An 11,531-nucleotide genomic window follows, 5' to 3' on the forward strand; every position below is an offset into this window, starting at 1 on the left:
ACAGTACCAGCGTCGGTTTGGGGCGCAGGGTCGTGGAAGGGGGCAGTCTGCTGGTCAACATCAACAGCGGCAGCAGCAGCAGCAGTACAGGCAGCCCTTCCAGAAGCGACAGGGTGGTAGAGGTCGTCAACAGTCCTCTACCGCGACCAAGGGCCCGGCCGGGTCCCGTCCCTGAGCTGTTACTTCCCCCTCGTCCGTTACCTGCTCCGGTGGGGGGAAGCGTTCAATTTTTTCTGGCAGAGTGGAGAAAAATTACTCAGGACAAGTGGGTGCTGAATATTGTTTGCAATGGATACAGTCTACGTTTCACCAGCCCTCCTCCATCGATTCCTCCCGTCAGCTCGCAGTATCAACTGCGCGAGCTTCAGACGGAGGCGGACGTTCTGCTAAGGAAAAGGGCGATCGAAGACGTACCTCTGTCTCAAAGAGGAAGAGGTCTGTACTCTCGGTTCTTTCTTGTCCGCAAGAAGGACAAAAACGAGTTCAGGCCCATTCTGGATTTGCGGCAGGCAAACAAGTGGATTCGCAGAGAAAGGTTTCGCATGCTGTCGTTGCATCAGATCTACCCTCAGCTGCAACGGGGAGACTGGATGTGTGCCATAGATCTACAGGACGCATACTTCCACGTGCCCATTGCATGCAAACACAGAAAATTTCTGCGCTTTCAAGTCGGCACCAATCACTATCAGTACACGGTGCTACCCTTCGGACTGAAGTCTGCACCCAGGACATTCTCAAAATGTATGGCAGTGGTAGCGGCACACCTGAGGAAGAACAAGGTGTTTCTCTACCCGTACCTGGACGATTGGTTGATCAAAGCCTCCTCCTTCTCGGAAGCTCGAGCACACTTCCAGAAGACGTGCGTTCTCTTGAACAAGCTGGGGTTGCACATCAACATGTCCAAGTCGGTCCCGATTCCGGTGCAGTGCATCCAGTACTTGGGGGCCTCCATCAATACGCTGTCAGCAAGCGTGTCTCCTTCGGAAGAGCGACGTTTATCACTCGTTCGGAAGGCTCAGGCTCTCATGAAAACTCCGTCTACGACTGTGAGGACCGTGTCTTCTCTACTGGGATCGATGGCCTCTTGCATCTTTCTCACTCCTCACGCACGGCTACAGATGCGTCCTCTGCAGGAGTGCTTGGAGGATCAGTGGGACCAGAGGAGAGGTTCTTGGGACGACAGGATACGACTGTCTCTACATGCTCTTCAGTCTCTGAAGTGGTGGTGCTCGAAGGAGAATCTCCTCAGAGGCGTTCCCTTCCACAAGGACATTCCCACACAGACCATCGTGACGGATGCGTCTCTCCAAGGTTGGGGGGCGCATTCCGGAGACCTGCAAATTCAAGGGACGTGGTCCCCGACGGAGTCCACGTACCACATCAATTTCCTGGAACTGAGAGCTGTTCACTTGGCACTGAAGGCCTTTCATCCGTCCTTTCAGACCAACTCTCTGCTTGTTCAGACGGACAACACGACTACGATGTATTACCTCAACAAGCAGGGGGGCTCGAGATCGCGCACTCTGTCGCAGGAGGCGCAGGCGATCTGGCACTGGCTTCTGGCTCGAGGACTGTCGATAACGGCCACCCATCTGCCGGGTGTGCAGAATGTTCAGGCAGACGAACTGAGCAGAATCGTGCAGGAAAACCACGAATGGGTCATAAACGACGAAGTACTAGGAGAAGTCTTCGCAAGGTGGGGAACTCCAGACGTAGATCTGTTTGCCACCGCCGAAAACAGCAAATGCCGAGGCTTCGCCTCCAGGTACTACCAGCCAGGGACGCTGGGGAACGCGTTATGGATCAACTGGTCGAACAGCTTTCTGTACGCTTTTCCACCAATTCCCCTGATTCCGGCGGTTCTCATCAAGCTGTCCCAGTCCAGGGCGAGAATGATTCTGATTGCCCCGGAATGGCCCAGACAGTGGTGGTTCACGGACCTGCTTCACCGTTCTCTCCTTCCTCACATGAAGCTGCCGTGCAGGCCGGACCTTCTCACGAAGTTCGGGGGGCGGATGGTGCACCCCAACCTCTCGTCTTTGAGTTTGGCGGCATGGCTCCTGAAATAGTGCAATATGGCCATCTGAATCTCCCAGAGGATTGTATGGGCATACTGAAGGAGGCTAAGCGACCTTCCACTAGGACTTCCTATGCTTACAAGTGGAAGAAGTTTTGCATCTGGTGCAAGTCTAAGAACTATGACCCTACGTCATGCAAGGAAGATGTCATCCTTCCATATCTGCTTCATCTGGCGCAGTCGGGCCTTAATGTCCATTCCATTAAGGTTCATCTGGCTGCTTTGACTGCCTACAGGAAAGGCCCTTCACAGACTTCCTTTTTCCAGATCCCTGTGATCAAAGATTTTTTGGAAGGCTTGAAGAAAGTGTTCCCTCCTGTCAGGCTTCCTTCGCCTTCATGGGACTTGAATGTGGTGCTGTCCAGATTGATGAAGGAGCCTTTTGAACCCATTCATAAGGCTTCGTTGCAGCACCTGTCCTGGAAGGCGGCGTTCCTAGTGGCCATTACATCGGCCCGCAGGGTGAGTGAGATTCAGGCATTGTGTTGCCAGGAACCTTATACTGTATTTCATAATGCTAAAGTTGTTATGCGTACTCACCCTAAGTTTCTTCCCAAGGTTGTTTCTGATTTTCATATCAATCAGACTATCACTTTGCCTACGTTCTTTCAGAATCCTTCGTCTCCGGCGGAAAGGTCTTTACATTCCCTGGATGTGCGGAGGGTGCTGAAGTTTTATCTTGATAAGACTAAAGATGTTCGTAGGTCAGACCAATTGTTCATCAATTATGGTTCAGTCAGGACGGGTCTTGCTACCTCTAAACAGTCCATCTCTAGGTGGATTGTGTCCTGCATTCAGTTGTGTTACTGCAAAGCTAATAAGACCTTAGGGGGCAAACCTAAGGCTCATTCCACCAGGGGCAAGGCTGCTACGACAGCTATGCTCCGTAATGTTCCCATTGCAGAGATCTGCAAGGCGGCCACTTGGAAGTCGGTCCATACCTTTGCTAAGCATTACTGCCTGGATTCTGATGCCAGGTCAGACGCTCAGGTTGGGCAGGCTTCGCTGCGGAATCTGTTCGCACAGTAGTGGCGTTATTTTACTCTCCACCGCCGCTTGGTGTGGGGATGGGCTTGCCATTCTATTCACTAGATTATGACTATACACAGAGATCCCCTACTACAGAAGGAGTAGTTTCTGTCCTGTAACTCCAGTTCTGTAGTAGGGGTATCTCTGTTATAGTCATAAGCGCCCTCCCGCCTCCCCGGTGGAGTGTTGTTCATGATCATAATGCTACAGGTCTGGCGTTTCCTACGCCCTCGAAAAGAACTGAGGCTAAGTTGGACCTGCTGTGCATTCTGGGATACTGAGAGAAGGTTCTGGAAGGTTCCTTAAAGGCACAGTATCCTAATTAAGCCACATAATGGCAGCCTATGGGGCTTGTCTGTCCAGGTTCTTCTCTCTATCATTCCTGAGGGATTTTGCTGTTAAGCAAGGGAAATCTGTACAGGCTTTGCTGTTTTGTGGATTTTATGGTGGAATTTCTAGTTGAAGTACTGGACAGTGTAGCCTTTTTGGCTGCATTATCTGTCTTTAAATTCTCTCTTAAGTGTCTATGCATTTTCTGCATTTTTTGACACTGTAAGAGATTATTTTTGATTGCTCCGGGGTCCACGCACATGGGCGGGACTATTCACTAGATTATGACTATAACAGAGATACCCCTACTACAGAACTGGAGTTACAGGACAGAAACTACTCCTTGCTGTATACATCCTGATATGCACCTGTGGGCTAAGATATGTGGGTAGTATGAAGCTACAGGTGCATGTCAGGATTCTACAGCACATTCGAGCAATTATTAACAACGATGCTATATAACCAGTTGCCAGGCTATTTAAACAAATCCACAATAACGATCTTAACTGCCTTAGTTACTTTGTAATTAGTTCAGTGTCCAAACCTCGAAGACGGGGAAACAGAGAACGTTCCCTGTGCCAACTACAATCATGATTAATTTTGGAGCTGGACAGTAGACATCCCAATGGCATCAATAATACCAAAGATTTGCACAATTTTCTGTAAAAATACAATATATTCGCTACCTGATCCAGAAATGATTTTCTATGCATACCTAGTATAACAACAACTTTTCCAACACCTCTAGCCTTCTAGTGTTACAATGCACGCTGATATTACCAGTTAAAGACCAAGACATTGTAATTAAGTTGCAAATGTGGCATAGACATGCTCCTTAGTCATGCTGCTACCAAATGGATATACAATTTCTAGATCTGCTTATACTGTCTAGATTAACTACAAATAATATAGTTCATCGTCTGCTGCTATCCCCCGTTTTGTATCTTTCATTGTTTGTTTAACCCTTTTTTTCTAAAAAGAAAATTATTTTAGCACTAGCACTTTTATAACATTATAACGAGGTTCAGTTAATATTATTATTTAGCACATAGCACTTTATGGAAGAACGCAACCAACAATATGATATAGTCATTTAGGTCTGAATTGGTTAGTCTACTTTACTCCATCAATTACAAGTACAAAACAACCACATTTAAGATGTACATATGTAATTTTCATATGCATAATTATTAAGGTCCAGCATTCATGCAGGAATAAGAGCAAAGCTCTACAACAAAATGTATTAATCCTAATAAAGACGATGATGTACATGTTTATTAAGTAACTGAGGAACAAAAATCATCAAAAAGAGAGAAAATAATTGTTTTGCGCATTTGCACAGCTCCAATGTTTACATCCTTCTAAGTATTTGCACAGGTTTAATGTTTACATCCTTCTAAGCATTTATGCTGTAATGAGTTTTTATACTATTTTAGTATGTGTTTTTACCATTGAGGGATTTTAATATCTAATTTAGAAAAACATTTATTTTAGCTGAAATACAGTATTTATTTCAATATATTTTTTAACTCTGTAGATATATCTTTGAATACCAAAATTAGATACAATATGCAATGTTACAATTGAACAGCATTAATTGCAATATGCGCAACACTAGTACTATACGATAATTGTAACACTTGGTTAAATCAACAATGGACAAAGTAAAGAACCGAGCAAAGCAGATTTTAAGACTTACTGTATGGTTGCAAATAAGAGTATGTTGTTTATGTTCATTACGGGTGTAGTTCACAATGCAGTATAATAACAAAAGATGGACTGCGTTTCCGCATGTGATCACGGGCATTCCATTGCCCGAAACGCGTCATACGGCTTATGAATTAATAAACTGTTTCTGCCATGAAGTTCGGGTCCGTGACTCTCTTTCCGACCAGGAAGCAGGAGAGAGTCTATTTGCTGATATATAACTATAACGGTGGAATTTCAATGGTTTTGTACGAGTAAAATGTCCTACTAACTATAACACCCCTAAAACCTATGGTTTTTTCAGTGATTTTCAAAGGTTTTTTATATGCTAATTCCTAACTATAACATGTCTAAAACCAAGGTTTTTTTCAGTGAATTTCAAAGGTTTTGTAAATGACAATTTTTAAATGTATTAATTCTTATATTTTTTTTTTTATACTGATTTACTATTTTTTTTAAACTATTTATTTTTAGATATTTTATTTTTTAACTCACATTATAATTACATTATACATTAATTTCCAAAATATACTTTCTCAGAATAAATTACTTTAGTTTAAATACTTTGAAAATAGGCAATAGAGTTTTAAGCACAGTAGTTACAGTTGTTGCAATGGGCAACACAATTTCAAAGCCAATGCAACATTGAGCTGAATGGGAATTTCTAGTTAAACGCAATTAGTTACTTTATGGATTACTTTTCTAACCACAGGACTGGATCCTAGATTCAGTCCTGGGACATCTCATGTAAACAGTTGAGTAAAAGTGTTTTGGTTACAGTAATGATTTTTAAGGAATATTATTGTATTTTAAAAGTTGACAGAAACTTTTTTCACATAGAATCACCAATGTTATCCTATGGGTGGAAATTCACTTAGCAAGTAAGTAGTGTTATCATTACTTTTTCTTACTCAGTGGTGGATCCTGGATCCAGAACTGGTGCATCTCCTGTAAACAGTTGAAAGAATGCATTTAAGTCATACAGGTGATTTTTTAGGAATATTTGTAGTGTGTGAAAATAGACAGAAACTTTTCCAGACAATGGATTCCTATGGAGGGAAATACAAGTTACTTGTAAGTATGCTTAGAATTACTTTTCAGGGTCAGTAATGGGCTAAATGATGCAGCACTGAGTTCTCACCAGAAAACAGGTGAGTAAATCGGAATTCGTTGTTCGGCTGATTTTAGGTGAATATTTTAAAGTTCCAAAACTCCACACTTAGAAGAATTTCCAAGTGAAACCAGTCAATGTTACCCTATGGAGGGAAATTCACTTAGCAGGTAAGTATTGTTATCGTTGCTTTTTCTTACTCAGTGGTAGATCCTGGATCCAGCACTGGTGCATCTCCTGTAAACAGTTGAAAGAATGTGTTTAAGTCATACAGGCAATTTTTTAGTCCTATTTGTAGTTTGTGAAAATAGACACTTAGAAACTCTTCTGGTGAAAACCAGACAAAGGATTCCTATGAAAGGAAATACAAGTTACTGGTAAGTATGGTTATAATTACTTTTCAGGGTCAGTGCTGGGCTAAAAGATGCAGTACTGGGTTCTCTCCTGATAACAGGTGAGTAAATCGGAATTCATTGTTCGGGTGAATTCAGGTAAATATTTAAAAGTAGCAAAACTCCACACTAAGATGAATTTCCAAGTGAAACCAGTCAATGTTACCCTATGGAAGGAAATTGACTTAGCAGGTAAGAAGTGTTATTGTTACTTTTTCTTACTAAGTGGTGGAGCCCCGGGGGTGGTGGTCCCCGGGGCGTGGGGGTCCAAAAAGGACCCCCAAATTAAAAATGTAGTGCCCCGGGGAGGTGACGGTCCCCGGGGCGTGTGTGGGGGCTCAAGCCCTTCCCACACAGGTTTTTTTATTTTAAAAAAAGCCCCAGGGGGTGGCGGTCGCCGGGGCTGCGGGGGGCCTGTGAGCCCCCCTGCATACATTTAATTAGAGCCCCAGGGGTGGCAGTTCCCGGGGCTCGGGGGCCTCAGAGCCCCCCACCCCTTTAAAAAAAGCCCCAGGTGTGGCGGTCCCCGGGGCAGTGGAGGGGGCCCTTGAGCATCCCTGCATACATTAACTAGGAGCCCCGGGGGGTGGCGGTCCATGGGGCAGTATGGGGGGGATTGGGACCCCCACAATTTTTTCTTAATAATGCCCCCGGGATTTTGCCCCCGGGGGCAAATTACAATATTTACAGGGAGACCACATTTCTTTTTCTTTTCTATTGCTAGGATGCGCGGATCCTACGTGCATCCCAGGATTTCAAAAAAATAAAAAACATTTTTGGGGCCCTGGGGGTCCTTGTGGGACCCCCTGAGCAGGCCTAGGGAGTCAGGGTGTGTCTACCCTGCCCCCTTTTTGCCTTTTGCGGAGTTTGTTTTTGGTTTCTTGTGCCTTGGATCTACCGAGGCACAAGATGGCTGCCAACACTTCCTGATTTTGACATTTGTCAGCCAATTAGCATTCAGCTCGTGCGCGGCAGGGTGCTTGTAAGCTGCGCGTAGGGTATGCGGATGGATACGCGGATCCACAGCGACCATAGATATATATGTGACTTTAACTGTCATTTTCTCAGGAACTACTGAAAGGATTTACACCAAATAAGCAAAAGGCACGAGTCTGAACCAAGGACTACCTCTTTGCCAAATTTGGTGTAATTCCGTTCAGCATTTCGGCTGTAGCTGCGGCTAAAGGTCCTATGGGAAATTGCAATGGGGAAAAAGCGTTTTGGGACCCCCCTTTTTTCTCTGCCCCGCTTGACCAATCACCCCCAAACTTTAAGGAAGGAGCAGAACTAACCTGGCCCAAAGTTCGGAATATTTCACGCACATTCATCAACCAGTGCCAAAGTTATTCCAAATAGAATGTTGCGGAATTTCTATATATATATCCCTGTCCAAAGTGATCCTTCGACTCCGCGCACTCAACTGTGGGTGCTCTGCACAGGGGCCGGATCCTGACCCAAGTCATGCAATTTTTCACCAAGGATGCGGCACTCAGGGTTTAAGGTTTAACAGCACATGTTTATTTTACTTCTCCAGCTCGGACCAACGCGTTTCAGCCTTACACAGGCTTTGTTCATATATATATATATATAACACAACGATATCAAAAAAGAATGGCCCGAAGTCATGACTGACATGACTCTTTAAAAAGTGCTCCCTCCAAATCCCACAGACACTTTCTGAAAAGTGTACTCGATGCACAACGATTTGGTGAAGAACGATGCAGAAACTACCAAATCCACCAACTGGCTGACACCCAAGAAGGGGTTTACGAAATGCAGCTCATGCAGAGCTTGCAAATTTGGTATTAACATCTCCACGTACCAGACACCCTTCTCTGACTTTGAGTATCCACTTAGAGAGCACTACACATGCAGAAGCACAAAGTTATCGGTGCACATACGCATACTGCAGCACCTCCGTGCTATTGTCAATTCGGATCCAGCTTACCCTGTTGCAAGACACTTTAGGGCTGTTCATGAGAACAATTTAAAGTGTCTGCAATACTATGTTATTGATGCAGTACCCCCAAATCAAAAGGGTGGGAACCGAGAGAAATTACTGCGCCAATTAGAGTCCAAATATATTGTAGAGCTGGATACCAAGTTCCCATCTGGGTTGAAGACAGGGGAGGATCTCCATAATTTCCTGTAAAAAGTGATGAGATTTCTTATGCTATCTAGATGTCAGTCCCCCTTTAGGGTACGTTCTCTCTACTTTCTCCGATTGCAGTGCCCCTTGGAGGAGGGGCATTTTTTCTTTATGATGTATCTGTTGTGTTTTCTAGCTTCTTGTCCATTCATTTGAATGTGGAATATCTTTCTTCCAATTACTTTTTGTTATTTTGAGATTACATATGGCATTGAGTTCTGCTGGGGAGGTACTGTTTGTGCACATCAGCAGTTAGTATTTGTACAAGTATGTATAGGAGTACACACTTTAGGACAGTCTGACTCGGGGGGCAAGATGGCGGTTTGACTCGAACCGCAGCAGCTTACCTGAGCTCCGATAGTTTTATAGAATACACAGGGTTCTCCGGCCGCGAACACAGGCTGCATATCCACCAAATGGCTTAATCTTTCAAGTACGCATCAGTACGTATCAGTGCTTCGACTTTCACCTCGTACTTACTACTGCAAGGGGATCGAAGTTCAAATAAAAACTTAAAAGAATGGCAAGCGATCCCTTTAAGGATTTATCGATTTGTCTCTTCTGTGCTGCAGGGACACAGCAGCGATCTCTGTTTACCTGCCTCAATCATGCCGTCCTGAGGTCTCTCTGTACCGCTCTGTCTACGGGCTCACTCAGGGCTCAGCGCGTCCCTTACTCGCTGGGGCGGGACGTGTTCACGCAACCACAGGATTCCATTTCCTCCCGCGACCCAGACTCAGCAGTTTGCGGGAAGGCACTGCAATCTTCGACCTCCGCTCCCAATCCCCGACCTGAGGCTCCCGACATGCCCCCGAAGACGGCCTCGGCGGTTTCCTCGGGTGCTGCTCGTGCAAAGCTCGCAAAAGCAGCTCGAACAGCCAGGGAAGAGATGGAGCGGGTCCTGAAAGATGGAGCCGGGCTCGACAGTGTTTCTACCTCGACAGGGAGACGCAGGGGAAAAGTCAAGAAACCACTGCTAACGGAGGGCTCACCAAGACACGAGGCTCTTGCTGCCAGAAGGAAATTGACCCCCCAAGCTCAGCTCTCTCCAGGTGGCTCAGTGATAGATTTGCTAAGGTGCAAACAGGGTGCTCTCAACAGGAATCAGTCTGCCACCCCGACTCTGACCGAGCTTTCGAACAACAGTCAGCTTTCTGTGAATTCATCAACAGCTGAACTTTCTATCTCACCACCACATCTGACTCTACAAACTGTGAGTACTTTGAGTACTGAGAGTACTGGGTCTTTGACAGTGTCTAGTGATGCTAATGCTAGAAATGACTCTGGGGATCCGCCTAACCCTACTCAAAATTTAGAGGTGAATGAGCAGAATGAGTTGGGAGTTGAAGAGCTCTGTATGTCTTTCTCAGGTGAAAGTGCAAATATATTGGGGGTTGAACATCAAGATGAATCAGAGGCTCAAACCGAGGGTCAAGGCTTGATTGATTTGGGTGGTACAAATATCTCTTTGTTGGAGCAAACACCAAACAACGCCACGATGAGCTTTGAACCATCTACTGCCAACTTGTTAAATACAGCCTTAGAACCCTCCTTATCCTCCTTACCCCCTGCTATCTATGCATCTGAACTACCACCAACTATAATACAGGAAGTATGCAATACTGCAGACGGGGACTAATAACCCTCTGAATTCTACTCATTCTCCGATGAAGCGGGGATAGAGTTAGAAACGGATGAACCTGAGACCGAATCAGACCCAGAGCTTTCATCCGATTTAGAGGAGCGACAGGACTCAGAGTATATATGCAGTTCCTCCGAAAGCTCTAACGAGGATCACGCAAAAACCAATACCATTCGTACCAGACCCGGTGCAAGCTCCAGACCGGTGCACAGTGGTATTGAGGGGGATTATCTCCCTTCGAAACTGTCTCTTTCCTCTGCACATGAGCCTGACCATCCTAACTCTAGCGAGTTTTCTTCAGCAGCTGTAGAGACCATTTTGCAAGCTATTGCAGCCCATAGGGAAGAGACTACGTTAGAAAGTAAAAAATCTAGAGCTGCACTACGAAAAGTTCAAACGGTAGTCAGAAAGCTCACTAAGTCCTGCACTTCATTTGGTGAGAGAGTGACCGAGATCGAGTCAAGAGTGCTTCACAATGAGAATGAGGTGATGGTCAATGCTGAGAAAATTAAATTGCAAGATGCTGAATTGACAGATATGCAATGGAAGCTCGAGGACTTTGAGAATAGGCAACGCCGCAGCAACTTGCGTTTTTTGGGAATCCCAGAAAAAATTGAGGGTGAGAACATCCGTACATTTGTAGTACAAATACTTAGAGACTCAATGCCTGAACTAAAGGACTGGAATTTAGATTTGGAAATACAACGAGCACATCGAGTTCCTTTTAAACCTCCTACTAAGCCTGGTGCATACCCACGCGCCATCCTAGTATATTTTGGGAATTTTTTGCTGCGGCAGATAGTTGCAGAGAAAGCCAGACCCGATCATAAATTGAAGTTCAAAGACTGTTCTTTTTTCACAAGGCCTGACTTTTGTCATGCAACTGTTGAGCGGCGATGGCGCCTACGCTCATTGATCAAGCCATTTCAGGATAAAGGAGCTCAAGCCTACTTGGATAATCCTGCCAAACTAAAAGTTGTACGAGCTGGACAGACTTCCTTTTTTACTTCAGAGATTAAAGCTAAAGCATATCTAGATGAGATACAATAATTTGACTATTGAGTCTTAAACCTTAGTGCTGGATCAATTTTTTG

This window comes from Lissotriton helveticus, chromosome 7 (genome assembly GCF_964261635.1).
Source record: "Lissotriton helveticus chromosome 7, aLisHel1.1, whole genome shotgun sequence".
Lineage (NCBI taxonomy): Eukaryota > Metazoa > Chordata > Amphibia > Caudata > Salamandridae > Lissotriton > Lissotriton helveticus.